The following is a 19,471-nucleotide window of genomic DNA, read 5'->3' on the forward strand; positions in this document are numbered from 1 at the left end:
GTGTCTACTTTCTAAAATGGGGTCATTTGTGGGGGTTTTGTGCCATCTTGGCATTTTATGGCCTTCAAAACTGTAATAGGTAGTGAGGAGTGAAGTCAAATATTTACGCCCTTAGAAAACCTGAAGGCGGTTCTTGGTTTTCGGGGCCCCGTACGCGGCTAGGCTCCCAAAAAGTCCCACATATGTGGTATCCCCATACTCAGGAGAAGCAGCAGAATTTATTTTGGGGTGTCATTTCACATATGCCCATAGCATGTGTGAGCAATATATCATTTAGTGACAACTTTGTGAAAAAAAAATAAAAAAAAATTTAAGTTTGTAATTTTCCCGCAACTTGTGGCAAAATATAAAATATTCCATGGACTCAAAATGCCTCTCAGCAAATAGCTTTGGGTGTCTACTTTCTAAAATGGGGTCATTTGTGGGGGTTTTGTGCCATCTTGGCATTTTATGGCCTTCAAAACTGTAATAGGTAGTGAGAAGTGAAATCAAAAATTTACGCCCTTAGAAAGCCTAAAGGCGGTGCTTGGTTTTCGGGGCCCCGTACGCGGCTAGGCTCCCAAAAAGTCCCACATATGTGGTATTCCCGTACTCAGGAGAAGCAGCAGAATTTATTTTGGGGTGTCATTTCACATATGCCCATGGCATGCGTGAGCAATATATCATTTAGTGACAACTTTGTGAAAAAAAAAAAAAAAAAGTTTGTAATTTTCCCGCAACTTGTGGCAAAATATAAAATATTCCATGGACTCAACATGCCTCTCAGCAAATAGCTTGGGGTGTCTACTTTCTAAAATGGGGTCATTTGTGGGGGTTTTGTGCCATCTTGGCATTTTATGGCCTTCAAAACTGTAATAGGTAGTGAGGAGTGAAGTCAAATATTTACGCCCTTAGAAAACCTGAAGGCGGTTCTTGGTTTTCGGGGCCCCGTACGCGGCTAGGCTCCCAAAAAGTCCCACATATGTGGTATCCCCGTACTCAGGAGAAGCAGCAGAATTTATTTTGGGGTGTCATTTCACATATGCCCATAGCATGTGTGAGCAATATATCATTTAGTGACAACTTTGTGTAAAAAAAGGGGGTTTTGTACTGCCCTGCCATTTTAGCACCTCAAGAAATGAGATAGGCAGTCGTAAACTAAAAGCTGCGTAAATTCCAGAAAACGTACCTTAGTTTGTAGATGTGACAACTTTTGCGCAAACCAATAAATATACAATTATTGACTTTTTTTTTACCAAAGACATGTGGCTGAATACATTTTCGCCTAAATGTATGACAAAAATTGAGTTTATTGGATTTTTCTAATAACAAAAAGTAGAAAATATCATTTTTTTTCAAAATTTGCGGTCTTTTTACGTTTATATCGCAAAAAATAAAAATCGCAGAGGCAATCAAATACCATCAAAAGAAAGCTCTATTTGTGGGAAGAAAAGGACGCAAATTTTGTTTGGGTACAACATTGCATGACCGCGCAATTACCAGTTAAAGCAGCGCAGTGCCAAATTGTAAAAAGACCTCTGGTCATTTACCAGCAAAATGGTCCGGTCTGAAAGTGGTTAAGGTCCTGGAGTGGCCTAGCCAGTCCCCAGACCTTAATCCCATGGAAAATATGTGGAGATTCGTCTTTATTAATGGCCTATATGCTTCTAAGCCACAGACATTGGCAAATATTTACTCTCCAAATGAACATCAGGTTTCCTTCTTCAGGAAAGTCAGTGATCTCTTAGGCCGCGTACACACGGGCGGATTGTCTGGCCAACTAAGTTCGTCAGACAATCCGACAGACAGTCCGTTCAACTTTTGAATGAACGGACTTGACCACACATGATGAACAGACAGTCCGCTGAAAGCTTCCGCGATGACGTATACAGCACGTACGACGGGACTAGAAATACGACGTCCAATACACTGCAATGCAACCTTCGGCCGTGTAAATCCTTTCTGAGCATGCGCCATACTTAGTCCGTCCAACTTGCCTACACACGAGCGGACTGTCCGCTGAAACCAAGTTTGGACGGACAAAACCAAGTTTGGACGGACAAAATTACGGAAATTCCAAAAGACTTAGTCCGTCAGACTGTCCGCTGAAAAAGTCAGCTGAAGCCCACACACGAGCGGATTGTCCGCTGAAACACGGTTCAGCGGACTAAGTTGGGCAGACAATCCGCCCGTGTGTACGCGGCCTCACTCTCCTTTAGTGAGGGCATGGTCCTTTTGGGGGGAGACTTTAACGTTCCCCTAAACCTAGAGATTGATACTTCCTCAGGTACCTCCATGTTGTCATATCGAGCCCTTTGCCAAATTAAACTACAGCTTCAGGGACTGGCACTACATGATACGTGGCGCACTTTATTCCCTTCAGTCAAGGACTATACATTTTATTCCACCCCATTTCAAAAGTACTCCCATATAGATTATTTCTTTCTTTCCCAACCCGACCTGATTTATCTTAGCCCTTGTACACACGGTCGGACATTCCGACCACAAAATTCATCAGATTTTTTCCGACGGATTTTGTCCGAAACTGGTGTTGCATACACATGGTCGGACAAAGTTGTCGGAAAATCCAATCGTTCGGAACGTGATGACGTTCGTTCGCTATGACGGGACTACGTTCAGGCTAGTAGCCAATAACTTTGGTCTAGTAATTTGATCTGAGCATGCGGGGCACTTTGTCAGATCGGAATTCTCTACAAACGATCGGACAAAGGCCGATCGGATCATGTTGTCGGAAAATTTTATATCCAGCTCTCAAACTTTGTTGGTTGGACATTCCGATGGAAAAAGTCAGATGGAGCCCACACACGGTCGGATTATGCGACAACACGGCCCGATCAGACATTTTCCGTCGGAATGTCCGACCGTGTGTACAGGGGCTGACACACACTACAATAGATCCAATGTACCTGTCGGACCAGCACCCCATATCAGTCACCCTGACCTTCCCAGAATCCACTTCCAGAACTAAAACCTGGCAATTAAACTCATCCCTGCTTAAGGATGTAGGATTATCCGCAAGTCTAGAAGCTCGGATTCACTCATACTTCAGGGAGAATGCCTCTCCAGACATCTCTCCAATCACCCTGTGGGAAGCCCACAAGTGTGTCATTCGGCGGGAACTTAAGGCTCAGGCAGCGAAAAGTGACTATAGTGAGTCTAATGCCACGTACACACAATCGGACTATCCGGCGGACAATCTCGGACAATCCACCCGTGTGTGGGCTCTGGCAGACTTTTTCTTCCCAAAAGTCCGGCGGACTCTTAGAAAGAAGTTTTGACTTAAAATTGTCTGCCGGACTCGGCAGTCCGGCGGACAATCCGCCTGTCTGTGTGCTAGTCCTCTGGACTTTTGAAATGAACGGACTTGCCCACACACGGAGAAAAGTCCATTAATTTTAAACATGACTCCAGGTAGACGGGACTAGCGAAGGAAGTCAATGTCACAGCCTCCATCGGCAAGTTTGACACCTCGCTAGCCCCGTCACCTGGTATGGACTTAAAGGGGAAGCCCTATGCTGAGCAAAGTCCATACCAGACCCTTATCCGAGCACGCAGCCAGGGCGGTCAGGAAAGGGGAGTGAGCACCCCCCCCCCCTCCTGAGCCGTACCAGGCCACGTGCCCTCAACATGGGGCTTGCTGTGGGGAAGGGGGGCCCTGCAGCCCCACCACCCCAAAGCACCTTGTCACCATGTTGATGAGAACAAGGGCCTCTTCCCGACAACCCTGGCCGTTGGTTGTCGGGGTCTGCGGGCGGAGGGCTTATCGGAATCCAGGAGCCCCCTTTAATAAGGGGGCCCCAAGATACCGGCCCCCCACCCTATGTGTATGAGTATAGGGTACGATGTACCCCTACCCATTCACCTGGTGAAAAAAAGTGTAAATAAAAAACAGAACTCAAGTTTTTTAAATAATTTATTAGACAGCTTCAGTGGTCTTTTTCCGTCTCGGGGGGTCTTCTTGCCGGACTCCTCCGATATCTTCTGCTCTTTTGCTAGCTCTTATAATAGAGGAGGAGCCCGGCTTTCTTCTTTGTCGTCGTTGCCATCCGGGGGTCTTCTTGCGACTTTGGGGTCTTGTCTCGCTCTTCGGGGGTCTTATCCCCCTCTTCTGTTCTTCACGCCGGGCCTCCGCTATCTTCTTATAGCTCTTCTACTAGCGTTGGCCCGGTCGTCTGTCGCCTCAGCCTTCTTCTCTTCTTCCTTGAGATGTTGACACGACACTCTCTCTGGCCGCAATGGCGGGGACACGTTGTGTGGCGACTTATATAGGGGACAAGGGGCGGGGTCACCGGGTGGTGTAACATGGTGAACCCGCCCCTTATGATGTCACAGTCCCAGCATCCTCTAACGGAGGCCCTGGCAAGAAGAACCGGCCGGGCCGCGTGCTCGGATAAGGGTCTGCTATGGACTTTGGGGGGACCCCCATGCCATTTTTTTTTTGGCGTAGGGCTTCCCCTTTAAGTCCATACCAGGTGACAGGGCTAGTGAGGTGTCAATCTCGCCGATTGGAGCTGGCGACATTGACTTCCTTTGCTAGTCCCGTCTACCTGGAGTCACGTTCAAAATGAACAGACTTTTCTCCGTGTGTGGGCAAGTCCGTTCATTTCAAAAGTCCGGCGGACTCCCGCCATAGTCCGGTGGATTGTCCGGTCGTGTGTGGGCAGGTCCACTCGTTAGGAAAGTCCGGCGGACCTCCGCTGAAAAGTCAGACGGTTTGTCCGCCGGATAGTCCGATCGTGTGTACGCAGCCTTATTGATAAAATCAGGCGAATGGAAACTTCTCATAAGTCCTCATACTCACAGCAGTCCCTACAAGAACTATCCCATACTCACTCTCTGTTATTAGAGGAGCTTGGGAAACGTATGAGACGTCGATATGTACTCCATCAGAGAGTGTTTTATGAACAGGACAATAAGTGTGGGAGACTCATTGCACTGGCAGTACGAGCTTCTAAACCTTCCAACACAATTCAACAGATTTGAGACCAACAGGGCACATCTTTTTGTAGAAATCAGGACATTGCACGAAGTTTTGAACAATATTATACAAAATTATATAATTTATATAGAAGAGCTACAGACAGCCCTAAAACAAATGAAAAAACAGGAAAAGAGCCCAGGCCCAGATGGGTTTACACTTCATTATTGTAAGTGTTTTTTTTTTACTGCACTATCCCCTAAGCTAATAACCACCTTTAATGCCCTGGCGGGTCCCAGTGCTTCGGTAGGTCGTATGTTAGAGGCCCATATTATGGTTATACCGAAAGACAGTAAGGATACAGCGCAAGTACAAAATTATAGACCTATATCCCTTCTCAATGTGGATACCAAACTGTATGCCAAGCTCTTAGCAAATAGACTATCCCTGCTCCTACCCAACCTTGTTTCCCTGGACCAGGTAGGCTTTGTCCCTGGAAGAAAGGCCAGGGACAATACCATTAGAGCACTAAATCTCCACCACTGGCTCACGACTTCAAAAACTCAAGGCTTTTTTCTTTGGTTAGATGCAGAGAAGGCGTTTGACAGAGTGGCCTGTGACTACATGCATGAGGTCCTGAAGACGATTGGCCTTCGTCTTCGCATGCTGGCCCATATTTCGGCACTGTACCCCTCTCCTAGTGCGAAAGTGCGCATTAATGGCCACCTGTCGGACGCCTTTACCATTAGTAATGGTACCCATCAGGGTTGTCCCTTATCTCCCCTGATTTTTGTGCTCTCTTTGGAACCCTTTTTCAATCGGATACGATGCAACCCCAATATCAAAGGCTTGATGGTACAGGACAGGGAGTATAAGGTTGCAGCATTTGCAGACGACATACTTCTTTCCCTGACCTCCCCACGTATCTCTCTATCTAACCTACTGAAAGATATAGAAAACTTTTAAGATTAACTATACTAAATCACACTCCGTGAATGTTTCCCTTACAAAAAAAGATGTAGAATGTTGTCAGAGCCAATTCCCATTCCTGTGGAACAAGAAGGCCATCACATATCTGGGGATTCAAATTATGGCCAAATTAGCTGACTTACTTAAGAATGGGGAAACCTTAATGTCTTGTGGTTTGGCCGTGCTGCCCTTCTAAAAATGATAGTCCTGCCATGCCTTCTATACCTTATACAGTGTATTCTGATTAACCTACTGGACTCTTTCTTAACGACATACAAGAAGGCATGCTCACTGTTTATATGGAAAAACTCCCCACCCTGTATTAAGTATTCCTGACTCACACGCTTAAAAACTAGAGGTGGTATTGGTCTGCTGGATCTTTACAAATATTATCTAGCGAGCCATCTTATGAGATTGGTAGACTGGAACATCCATGAGGCTGGGAAGGTCTGGGTGTCCTTGGAAAAATCACTCACACGACTTCCTCTCGGGTCTTTACTCTGGATACTACCCCGACATTGGCCGTCAGAGATCACGTTACACCCTCTTATTTCACCATCTCTCGGAGCATTTGGGCGAGCGACAAAAAATGCAATATTCTCATCGGTCCCTGGACCCTTAACTACACTAAGAGGTAACCCCTGTTTTACACCAGGAATCTCCAATTCTTTTCTAAGCCAGGAATGGCCACATGAAAATGTACTAGCACATCAGTTCTTCTCTCGCAGATCCCCCCACTCATATGAGGATTTGGTGTCTATGTCCCTTTCCAATTCCTTTCCGTTCTGGACATACAGGCAGATACGACACTTCCTCTGCTCCCAGGCCCTGACACGAGACAACTGACGCCTTTTGAAACATTATGTACGAGATCTCCCCCACAGACACTTGATTTCTTGTATATATAGCATACTCATAGTACCGCAGACTCAGTGCGCATAGCCATAACCTCTAAATGAAGACGATTGGGCCCTCAGTTCACATCTCCCAAGAACGTATCCAAAAATTCATGAAAACATGGGTGTGTTGGACTCCCTTTAAATCAACGCAGCATTTTCAAACCTATAACACTTAAACTACCACTGCCTCTCAGATGGAGGTAGTAAAAGAAAACAGATCTTAGTAGGAAGGCCATACTGGAGAACGATTGGTGGCTAGGCAAAACCCTATGCATTATATCCTTTCCCCCCCTACTACATTCTCTCCCATGTGCCTTCCCCCCTCACCCCATCGCCCCCCCCTTTTTTTTCTTCTTTCTTACCCCCTTCTTTCTCTCCTCTCTTTCTCCTCTTTTTTCCTTTTTTCTTTCTCTCTTTCCTTACCTCACCTTCCTAATGGTTTCCCTCTCTGTAAGAACTCTTCCTTTAATATACCCTTTACAGTTCTACTGTTGAGTTGGAATACATACATACTTGATAATCATCTAATACTCATGATTTCTCTATGTGTATTACAATTCCACATGAAACATCTGTTACTCTGTGTTTGATGTATGCACTGTTCTATTCAATCTCAATAAAAATCTTTATGGAAAAAAAAAGAAAGAAAATATGTGGAGGGAGCTGAAGGTTCGAGTTACCAAATGTCAGCCTCGAAACCTTAATAACTTAGAGAGGATCTGCAAAGAAGAGTGGGACAAAATCCCTCCTGAGATGTGTGCAAACGTGGTGACCATCTACAAGAAATATCTGACCTCTGTGTTTGCCAACAAGGGTTTCACCACCAATTACTAAGTCATGTTTTGCGAAGGGGTCAAATACTTACTTCACTCATTAAAATGCAAATCAATTATTAACTCTTTTGAGATGCGTTTTTCTGGATTTTTGTGTTGTTTTTCTGTCTCTCACTGTTAAAATAAACGTACCATTAAAATGATAGACTGATAATTTCTTTGTCAGTGGGCAAATAGCATTGCCCAGAGCTGACCGGATCCTCTTCTTCTGGGGTCTCCTTCTGGTGCTCCTGGCTCCTCCTGCCTTCTGAGTGTGCCCATAACAAGCCACTTGCTATGGGGGCACTTGTGTGGGCTCAATTCCAGGCTGCTTGCATCTATTGACAAACACAGCACAACTCATCCCTGCCCCCCCCCCCCCCCCCCCAGCTCCTTCTTCACTGGATTTGATTGACAGCAGCTGGCTCCTGCTGCTCTCACTGAGTCCAGTGGGGAGGGATAGAGAGAGATCAGCGCCGCTGCTCTATGGCACAGCGCTGGATCAAGTCAAGAGTGGGCTCAGGTAAGTATATAGGGGGTTTTTGACATTAATGCAGAAATTGCATTAAGGTAAAAAAATAACCTTTTTTTAGCCTTTATAACCACTTTAATTGCCTGGGAACACAACTGTCAGTATTCAAAAGGCATTGTGTGAAAGTCAGCGAAGGAAATGTGTTGCGATGGGGGAGACATTAATAGCAGAGTTAAGCGTCTTTAAGCCCTTGAAGCTGTAATGAGTTAATCTTGCAATATTTTTTTTTGTTTGTGACATGGAAATGTATACCATGAGCGAGGAGAGTAGTGTGAGCTCATTCATTATGCAGGAGCATATGTCACCTAACCTACTCCTCATTGGCACACTCCATAGATTTGTGTTTAGGTTGATAAGGTGTTGATGTCTATCGTGGAATGTTACTTTCTAGGTGTTAAATAAAAATAACATTTGTCAGTCTTCTAATTATAAAAGATGTTCAATGATCACTTAGGAACAGCTGTGAGAGGTTTGAAATTTCCTTCCTTCCTGTTCCTGGAGTAGTGCACCCCACATAAGAACCGCTGATGGATAGGGATCCCCCACCCTGCTCAGGCAGGCACACTGGATTTCCGCAGTCAAACTTGAGTCAGGAAAACAGTCCATCAACTTTGTTTTTGTATCTTATTAGGGGTTAATTAACCTGGATGGGGTTAGTGATATTATGGGATACCCACTTGACTTTAGCAAACTCTTCAGGGACAACTCTTTAGATATACAGTCTATGCAGTAGAATAACATCCTTACAGGATGTCTCCATCTTACAAGCCAACCTAAATGCGCTGTTTAACTGGGAGACTATGTGACAAATGAGGTTCAATGTTGATAAAAGAGACGAGCAACCAAACTGATAAGAGAATTTGGTGTGATCGCATGTACGCAAGACAGTTTCAGCGGAATTCCATCTGAACTCCATCGGAAAAACCTTCAGTTTATTCAGACGGGAAAACATGTGTACATGGCATTAGGGTCAGATTTGTCCTCTACAATATCACAGTCCCACTAAAAAACGGATCCCTGCTATTACTAGTAAAAACAATAAAAATAAATAAAAAGTTGCCAAATCTTTCCCCTATTTTGTAGACGCTATAACTTTTGCGCAAACCAATCAATATACAATTATTGCATTTTTTTTTACCAAAAATATGTAGCAGAATACATATTGGCCTAAACTGATGAATACGTTTTTTGTTTTTGTTTTTTGGATATGTATTAGACATGTGCACACTGAAATATTTTGTTTCAGAATTTAGTTTTCGTCTGAAAAATTCATTTTAGTTACTACCGAAATTCCTTTTTATTTATTTTGTTTAGTTAAAAAATGCATTCGTCTGAAAATCCAAAATAATTAAGGTCAAATCTGTCATTGAAGGCTTATGGTGTCTGTCGAAAGTTCTAAGAAGATTTGATGGAGCAGCTAAACTGTACGATGCCGCAATCGTACATTTCTGGTCGAATGTTATAATGTTGTATGACAGTAGTAATAATTATATTTATTAATTATTATTACTAGTCAACCAACATTAGAATTCTTCTATAGCCTATGGGCGGAGCATTTCACCATAAATGTCCACTCGCGGCGATTGCTTCGTCGAATCTTCATGTCAAATCTTTTCTCTCTATGTCGAATAATCTTGGACTAATAGAGTTAGGTTAGGCACATTCAACCTTTTTTGCTATTGTCTCTATAATATCAAATCTTTTCTCTCTATGTCAAACCTTTTCTCTCTATGTAGAATAATCTTGGACTAATAGAGCAAAGGTTAGGCACATTTGACCACAGGTTTGATGGACATAGATTGCTATTGTGAGTATCATGTCGAATATCCAATCTGTATCGAACTGTTGTCACAGCGAAAACAAAAATGAAAATAAAGCATTTGTTTATGTCGGATCTTTCGGTTTTCGGATTCTGCACGTTCGTTATCATTTGTTAAAACATTAACAATAACAAAAATACCCGAAATTCGGATGAAAATGAATGCACATGTCTAATATGTATTATAGCAGAAAGTGAAAAACATTAATAATAATAAAGTGATATTGCTCTATTTCATATGTGTAGATATAAAAATCATACAATAAATATGCAAAATTACCCACCTCGCGCCCGCCCTATAGCCGAATGATGGCCGTAGAGCAGGCGTGTTCATCCAGGAGGCCGTCCCTGGACGTCCTAATGTTTACTTCCGCAGGCGTGCATCGCAGAAGTTCTGTGTTCGCCATGTCCCCCGGGGACAGGCAAACACAGATCGCTGTAAACGGCCAATCACAGCGGCCACTTACAGCGCGATCGGCGTGTCCAATGGGAGATGATCTCATATGTAAACATATGAGATCATCTCTCAGGGCCGCTCTCCCTCCTCACACAGAGTGTGAGAGGGGAGAGATGAACGGCTGCAGCGGCAGCCGTTCTGCTTTGCTTTGTTAAAAAAAAAAAAAGTAAAAAAAAAGTGCTATCCTCCCCCAGCAGTGCCATCCATCCTCCCCCAGCAGTGCCATCCATCCCCCCCAGCAGTGCCATCCTGCCCCAGTGCCATCCGCCCCAGTGCCATCTGACCCAGTGCCATCAACCCCAGTGCCACCTGTTGTCAGTGCCATTTGTCCCCAGTGCCATCTGTCATCAGTGCCACGTATAAGTGCCATCTTTCATCAGAGCCACGTGTCATCAGTGCCACATAGTGCCATCTGTCATCAGTGCCACGTATTAGTGCCATCTGTCATCAGTGCCACGTATCAGTGCTATATGTCATCAGTGCCACCTGTCAGTGTCACGTGCCATCTGTTGTCAGTGTCACGTGTCATCAATGCCACTTATCAGTGCCATCTGCCATCAGTGTCACGCAACTTCGGTGCCATGTATTAGTGCCATCTGTCATCGGTGGCACGTATTAGTGCCATCTGTCATCAGTGCCACGTATTAGTGCCACGTGTCTTCAGTGCCACGTATTAGTGCCACGTGTCATCAGTGCCACGTATAAGTGCCACGTGTCATCAGTGCCACATATTAGTGCCATCTGTCATCAGTGCCACATATTAGTGCCATCTGTCATCAGTGCCACGTGTCATCAGTGCCACGTATAAGTGTCATCATTGCCACGTATCAGTGCCATCTGTCATCAGTGTCACGTGTCATTGTCCTGGTGCTTCAAAAGTGTAATAAATAGTCAACAAGTTAGATGTGTAATTTATGTTCCTAGAACACATGATGGCGCTACCTGCATGTTGGGCCTCTCTATGTGGCCAGGCTGTGAAAAAGTCCCACACATGTGGTATTGTAATACTCAGGAGGAGTAGCAGAATTTTTTGGGGGGTGTCATTTGTGGTATACACATGCCATGTGAGAGAAATAACCTATTACAATGACAATTTTGTGGAGAAAAAAAAAAATGAAAAATCTTAATTTTGAGAAGAATTGTGGGAAAAAAATGACAACATCAAAAAGCTCACCATGCCTCTTACTAAATACCTTGGAATGTCTACTTTCCAAAAAGGGGTCATTTGGGGGGTATTTGTACTTTCCTAACTTGTTCGGGTCACAAGAAGCGAGATAGTCCACCAGTACATCAGATGTAATCAATTTTGTGCGATTCGCACCACAGCTTGTAGACTCTCTAACTTTCACAAAGACCAAATAATATCCACTAATTTGGGTTATTTTTACCAAAGATATGTAGCAGTATAAATTGTGGCCAAAATTTATGAAGAAAAATTAATAATTTGCATAATTCTGTCACAGAAACAAAGAAATATGCGTTTTTTTTTCATTTATAGCAGAAAAAATAAAAACCCCAGATTTGATCAAATACCACCAAAAGAAAGCTCTATTTGTGGGAAAAAAAGGACAAAAAATTCCTTTGGGTACAGTGTTGCATGACTGAGTAATTGTCATTCAAAGTGTGAGAGCACCGAAAGCTGAAAATTGGTCTGGGCAGGAAGGGTGTTTAAATGCCCAGTAAGCAAGTGGTTAAGAAAAACAATGTTATTTGTGTTTGTAAATGGAATGTCCAAAACTAGACTGGAAATTCAAGTGTTCAAATATCATTGATGAATAGTCCTTTAATATGATAATAATCCCAAAGAGTCTTTCTGCTTCCACCAACATCTGAGTCCTCACAGAACTCTCACCTCATAGGTACATAACATGAGCCTTGGATCAACCTCCAATATGGGTAAGATGGTCCATCCCTCCAAAGACTCCTCCACTTATCCCCAGATAGAGATTCAGACTCACATATGAAGATGAAGTAGACAAAAGAGTCTCCAATAGTGCAGTACCATTAAAAAAAGACCATTTATTAAAACAATAACCGCTTAATAACAGCTGAGCTCAAAATGATAAAAACATCAGCATTTTCCACCTTTTACATCACTTCTGGTCCACTGTGTACTCCGGCCATGCCCTACGCATTACGTCCCATTAGTGACTTCTTCAGGGGAGCAGAAAATGTCAATGTTTTTATCCCTTTAAGAGCAGTTTGCTGAATTTAGATGTAAGCAGTTATTGTTTTAATAAATGGTCTTTTTAAATGGTACTACACTATTGGAGGCTCTTTTGTCTACTTCATCTTTATATGTGAGTCTGAATCTCTACCTCTGAGGATAAGCGGAGAAGTCTTTGGAGGGATGGACCATCTTACTCATACTGGAGGTTGATCCAAGTCTCAAAGTTATGTACCTATGAGGTGAGAGTTCTGTGAGCACTGAGGTGTTGGTGGAAGCAGAAAATCTCTTTGTGATTATTATCATATCATATCAAGGACTAGCCATCAATTATATTTGAACACTTGAATTTCAAGTCTATTTTGGACCTGTTATTTGCATATTTACAATCACAAGTTGTTCTTAATTTTTGTGATCATATACCACCAAAAGAAAGCTCTATTTGTGGGAAAAAAACGAAATACATTTTGTTTGGGTACAACATCGCACAACTGCACAAAATGGCATGGTCATTAAGGGGGTAAATCCCTCTGGGACTGAAGTGGTTAAGGTCATTATAGTGGACAAGGGGGAACTCTTTACATCTGGAGGAAAAGAGATTTAATTTCAAAATATGGAAAGGTTTCTTTACAGTAAGAGCTGTACAAATGTGACTCCCTCCAGAGGTGGTTCTGGCCAGCTCAGTAGATTGCTTTAAAAAGGCCTGGATTATTTCCTAAATGTACATAATATAACTGGGTACTGACATTTATAGATAAATTTGATCCAGGTAATATCCTTTGTCTCTCGGGGGATCAGGAAGGACTTTTTTCCTCTACTAGTTGCAAATTGGATTATGTCTTGTTGGGGTTTTTTGCCTTCCTCTGGATCAACTGTGGGTATAGGATTGTGTATATAAGATTTTATTTCATTTTTTAATTCTCAAGAATTGGGAATTCTAAGGATATTGGGGCAGTTGCTGAGGCTGCTCCCTTGATATCCACACCCAAAAATGTTTGTTGAGGGGACTATTGCGGTACTAAATAAATCATAAAAGACTTTGTTATAAAAAAATTACAAGTAATTTAATAAAGACAAAAAAAAAATGAAATCCATCAAAACTTTCATATTGCTAAAATCATATACACCACAATTTAATAAACTACCGACGGGTAAGCCCGTAAGGTTTCTATTGAAGAGGGGTACAGAAACGTTTCCTCTACCGGTTTCGCGGCGAACCGCTTCTTCAGGAGGATAGTCTACAGAGTAAATAAAAATATTTGCAAATAATCAAATAGCAGCGAATCATATAATGACATAACAGAAGAGTTACAGTAATTTAAATAGCGAGGGGATCAGCTCACCCACAAAGGAGGAAGCAGTAGATCACAGGACCCATCGGTTTCCTCCCACGGCAGATGCGGGGGGTTGTAAAGGACTCTTCAAATTTAAACAGATATATATGATATGAGAGTTAAAGTGAGATGAGACATTAACCTATACACACCTAAAGAGCGATATATAGGTGAAAAGGGATGGAAAATAGACTGTGTATAGGGGCTGTAAAAAGAGCCTATAAAAAGGAAGTGCTTAATTGTGCATCCTAAGGTGTCCTACGCAAGCAAAAAATTACCAAAGAAATGTGACCAAATTAGGAAGAAAAGGAAAAAGAAATGTGGAAAAGGGCAAACCACCACAAAAAATAGGGTAAAAAGGATATAAGTGAAACAAGTGTGAAAGTAAAAGCCAAACATACCGTTTGTGCTATATTATCCAGTGCACACCACCCATGTTCATAGAGGGAGATCGAACAGGGCAACACCATAGTAGCCAAGGAATACAAATGTATAGTGTGCAGGGCAGGTATCACCTACTATATATATAATACACTCCCCAAAGGGAGGAACTGGTAAGCATGTATGCACAGGTTGCTGTTGTAGATGGACACCACAGGTGTATTGCAAGTTAGCACACCAGGTAATCATGATAATTAATATGGTAATTCATTAGCCAGGAAAAAAACATGAACCTGGGTATTGATCGCCATCTGTGGGGGTACACACAGAGCAATCACTTTAAGCACATATGAAAAAAGGCATAAAGTAAGATAAGACCAGGAGACCTAGGGTACTAGAGGTCCTAGTCATCGGGTACAAAAACAGCAATACTCTAACCTGTATAGACATGTCCAACAGCGCAACCCGGCATGTGGAGTCCTGAAAACTGCTCAACAGTGGTCTAACACAGACCACTATTTAAGCCCCCAACCCTTCCGGCATCAGCGTACGCCGCTAAACGGCGGCGTCTGATGTCACGGGGGTCCGCCCACCCACACCGCGCACTCGCACAGCCATGCAACCATCGCGCACGCTGATGCGGACGCACTGTGCATGGATGTGCGCACAGCGCATGTGCGCGCCGGAGGGGCCCATGGACCAAAGGGTCCGGGCGCATCCAGCACAAGAAGGACCCAAAATAAGGGACCCACCAGGGCGAGCGCACATCTGCCAGACAGGAGAACACAACAAAGGATCCAGGAAAAGACCCAAGCTTCCCCCTGGGGGGAGCGGATCTCCTTTACAGCAACACTATTCACAAAATACAAAAATAATATATAAACAATAATACTACAAACATTGTATAATCAAGGTAATAATGTAATAAACAAAGCATGGGAACAACCATACTTCAGTGTCACCAACGGCATAAGGAATGACAATCCCACTAGCTATCGTGGTGAAAGAATAAATAAAGTAAAGTAATGTATATCTAGATACAATTCTATCTAGATACATTTTTTAATTCGTTGAAAGGGAGGGACTTGTGTTTTTTTTTGTTTCAACCTAACTATAAAACTATGTAACTATGTATACTCCTTCTTCCTCCAGCACATCACTTGTTTGCAGAAAAAAAAAAATCATAGACCCAGCTGGGACACTGATATTTGATCTGACAAAAAGGCAGTAAGTAGTCAGATAAAGCAGACACTTTGCAGGCAGGGACCGCGGACCGCTTATGTTGTGTAGCAAAAGTCAGTGTCCAGCTTCCATCCCTGTGGCTAGGGATCTTAGCACCACCTCTTCAGGCACTGCCAGCCCACCTAAATAAAAAGAGGGAACACCGGAAACGCCACCTAAAGTGTAGTATTAAAAGCTGATTTTAATGGCAAAGCATACAAGTACACACGAGGTAAGAGAAGTATAGGCTCATCTGTATCAGTAGTCGTGGTGAGGAAGGGGTTCCCGGTGCGTGGCTATGTTGGTCCGCAGCACTTCCTGTGGCCACAGGAGAGGAACCGGAACCAGCGTGGAACGCACGGAAATGACGTCACAGGTCACAGGATCACATCCAGAGGAGCTATATATATATATATATATATATATATATATATATATATATATATATATACCTACACATATACATACTGGTAAAAATTCATATGGACATGTTCAGATGGCTCAAAGGAAACAACATGGCATGAATACAACCAATTAAAACGCACTTGTAAAATGGAACCTTATTACTTTACCACAAAAGTAAAGGGCTAGATGAGGGGCTAGAAAATAAGGGTTAATGTGTCATGGGAATTACTCACACAAGGGCAGAGACCATGGGTATATTAGAAGAAACACACATAGGTGGACCTAAATGGCTAAGAAAGAGGAAGGGTCATGCCTGTACAAGGCAAAACCATATGCGCACACATATACATATCCCCTCGCACATATGTATATATGCGTGCACGCGTGTGCATAACCATACATGCGCATGCACATGTAAACACATATACATACACATGCATAATCAACATGTAGAGAATGATTAAAACATATTTTAATTAGGATATTAAAAACATATGTAAAGTACGACTATTATGACCACTATATGGATGGAATGGGTCTGCTACAAGAAAGATGACTATGCAGTGTTAATCATATATATATATATATATATATATATATATATATATATATATATATATACATATGTAAACATATAAATACATAAATAGTAAAACATAGATGTAAAACATGTATATCTTTGTAGATTGTAAAGAGGGTCTCGTGCGGCAAGAGAGGCTCACAAGACTGTGTATCTCAATGTCCTCATTAAACCCCCCTGTTGTCAAAGTATCTAAAGAATAAATCCCAAAAGTTTCCTAGTGGCCCAGATGTTTATATCATTCGACCGCAGGAAATGACCCCAGAATGGACTCGATGACCCACACCCTGAGACCCGCTGTTGATTGGTTGTGATGTATTAAGAAATGTTTTGGAACACTATGGTGATCATGCCCCTTTTCAATGAAGCGCCTGTGCTCATCAAATCGTGCTCTGAGGGCCCTAATTGTTCTTCCAACATAAAACAGTCCACATAGACATATGAGACAATATACGACATAGTCCGTGGAACAGTTATACAATTCTTTTAGTGTGTAGTTTTTCCCTTTTACTTTAAAAGTTTTTTGACCATGGTGAATTAATTTACATGTCAGGCAGAAAGGTTTTTTACACTGGTACATCCCCACTAGTGGGATGAGATAGAGCGAGTGGGCTTGATTTTTCTTGGGCAATTTGACTTTTGATATTTCTAGCCTTCCTATATGTTATTTTAGGTTTGGTAGCAACTGTAGTCTTTTAATCATGGTGGTCGTAGTCTGTGTCTCTAGTGCAATTTTGGCGAAGCCGACAGAATTGGCTACACGGGATGTTACTGACCCATCCAGGATGATGGTAGCTGTTGAAGTGGATAAAAGAATCCCCTGTTGTGGGTTTGGTAAAATTTTTTGCATATATCGCTCCATTGTCATGACATAACTCCAAGAAGGCTAGGGTGTTGGGATCAGCAACATGGGTAAATGATAGGCCCAAGGAGTTTTGATGACAATATTGCACAAAGGCATTGATGTCCTGAGATGAACCGTCACATATGATCACTATGCCGTTGATATAACGACCATAGTAGATCACATGGGTGGCAAAAGGATGGTTGGCAGTAAGATACATGTGTTCCCAAAAACCCATTGTGAGATTGGCATAGCTGGGGGCAAAGTTGGCCCGCATAGCTGTGCCATTAATCTGCAAAAAATGAGTCCCATTCGATTAAAAATAATTATGTTTAAGGCAGAAATGTAGGGCCTCCAAAATAAAGTGGGTTTTCCGGGAATTGGTATAGGGATCATTAGCCAAAAAGAGTTCAATGGCCTGTATCCCTACATCATGGGGAATAGATGTACAGTATACAGAGATGACACATCCAGAGAGAGCCACCAATAAGTATGCTCCCATGTATACGGCATGAGCATTTCTAGTAAGTGGGGTCCATCCCGTATGTAAGAGGGTAGGTGTTGTGCCAGGGGTTGAAGGAATTTGTCAATGTCTTGTGACATTATCCATAGCCCGCCACCATAGGGCGGCCAGAAGGATTGGTAAGGTCTTTGTGGACTTTGGGTAGATGGTAGAAATATGTAATTTTATAGAAGCTTTTTTTTTAAGGAAAGATGCTTCAATTTTAGAGATTATCTCATCATCGAGTGTGTATGAGTGTTTTGGCTTCTACAGAAAACTGAAAAGCGGGATCACTGGGGAGAATTTGGTATGTATTTGGATCTGATAGTAGCCTATGTGATTCTAGTCATCCTTATCCTAAACCACTATACTACCACCATTTTTGGCTGGTTTGATAACAATAGACTCATTACTGTTACCACTGCCAACCCACCTGGCTACATTCCACAGTCCTGCCAGGCTGTACACTCACCAGCCCTCTTGGCTGACTTCTCCTGAAGAGCTCCTGAACGTGCTGACTCTCTCCTGCTGACCTCACTCCTGCTCCCGTGCATCCAGGATAAGACTCCTCCATGTGTTGTGAGAGGGTCCCCCAACACCCGAGTCCCAGGGGGCACACTCAAGGGCCTCCAACAGGCTCCTTAGCACTCTATCTCTTATCTTCCACCAAATACCACCATTGCCCTGCTGGCCTGACCCCTGCCAGCCCACGTTGCTGGGGATTGGCTGGGGCTGTCCTCAATACTCCAAGCAGCTCTTTCTAACCTCCCTCCCATTCTTCTGTAAACTTCTCCAAGGTGCCACCAAGTATGGGGCGGTAACAAATAAGTCACTCACCCTGACCCAGATTCAGCCCAGCCTGGCTTTCAGCCAGACTAATTTACTTACAAAATGTCTAGCACACTAATCTAGAGGGTTATAAACTGGGATCTGGGAACCCTTCCTTCCAATGTTCAGAATCAGCAAAGGATACCTTTAAAGCTTAGCTCCAACCTTACTTTCAGTCTTGCGCAGTTGCTCAGACTCCTCTCCTGTACTGAAATTATTTACTCTGATTTCACTGCACATTGTGAGCATTTAACAGCTCTTTTACAGAGGAAGGATAGATGGGGAAAATCAAGGGGTGTAGAGCTATTTGGCCTGTGAAACTGCAAGTACACTCATTCTGTGCAAATGCTGGCAAAATCAAATTTTATTAGGCTATATTCTCTCTAAATTTTTATTCTTCGTACAGAACAAAGTGAATCCGGACAATACTGGATTATGGACACTAGATGGAGCTGAGGACCATCCTATGATCCTCAGCTCCATCTAGTGGCTGTAATGAGGTATATTTCCAATTTTGCTCCCATTGTACATGCAAGTTCATAGGACAAATAGCTCAGGAATTTTTTTAAGAATACACCCAAAAGTGTGACCACACAAGACCTACCAGAATTTTTTGGGTGATTCTACAATTAGATTGTATAGTGTATGACTCAAGTTATACACATATTAGTTTTTGGATATATTTGAGTCTTTTTATATACCCTGTTTCCCCTAAAATAAGACCGAGGCCACGTACACACGGGCGGACTGTTCGCCCAACTTTGTCTGTCAAACAGTTTCGGCAAACAGTCCGCTCAAAATTA

The sequence above is a fragment of the Lithobates pipiens genome, unplaced genomic scaffold (assembly GCF_037356315.1).
Source record: "Lithobates pipiens isolate NorthernLeopardFrog02 unplaced genomic scaffold, aLitPip1_a1.2 Scaffold_23, whole genome shotgun sequence".
Lineage (NCBI taxonomy): Eukaryota > Metazoa > Chordata > Amphibia > Anura > Ranidae > Lithobates > Lithobates pipiens.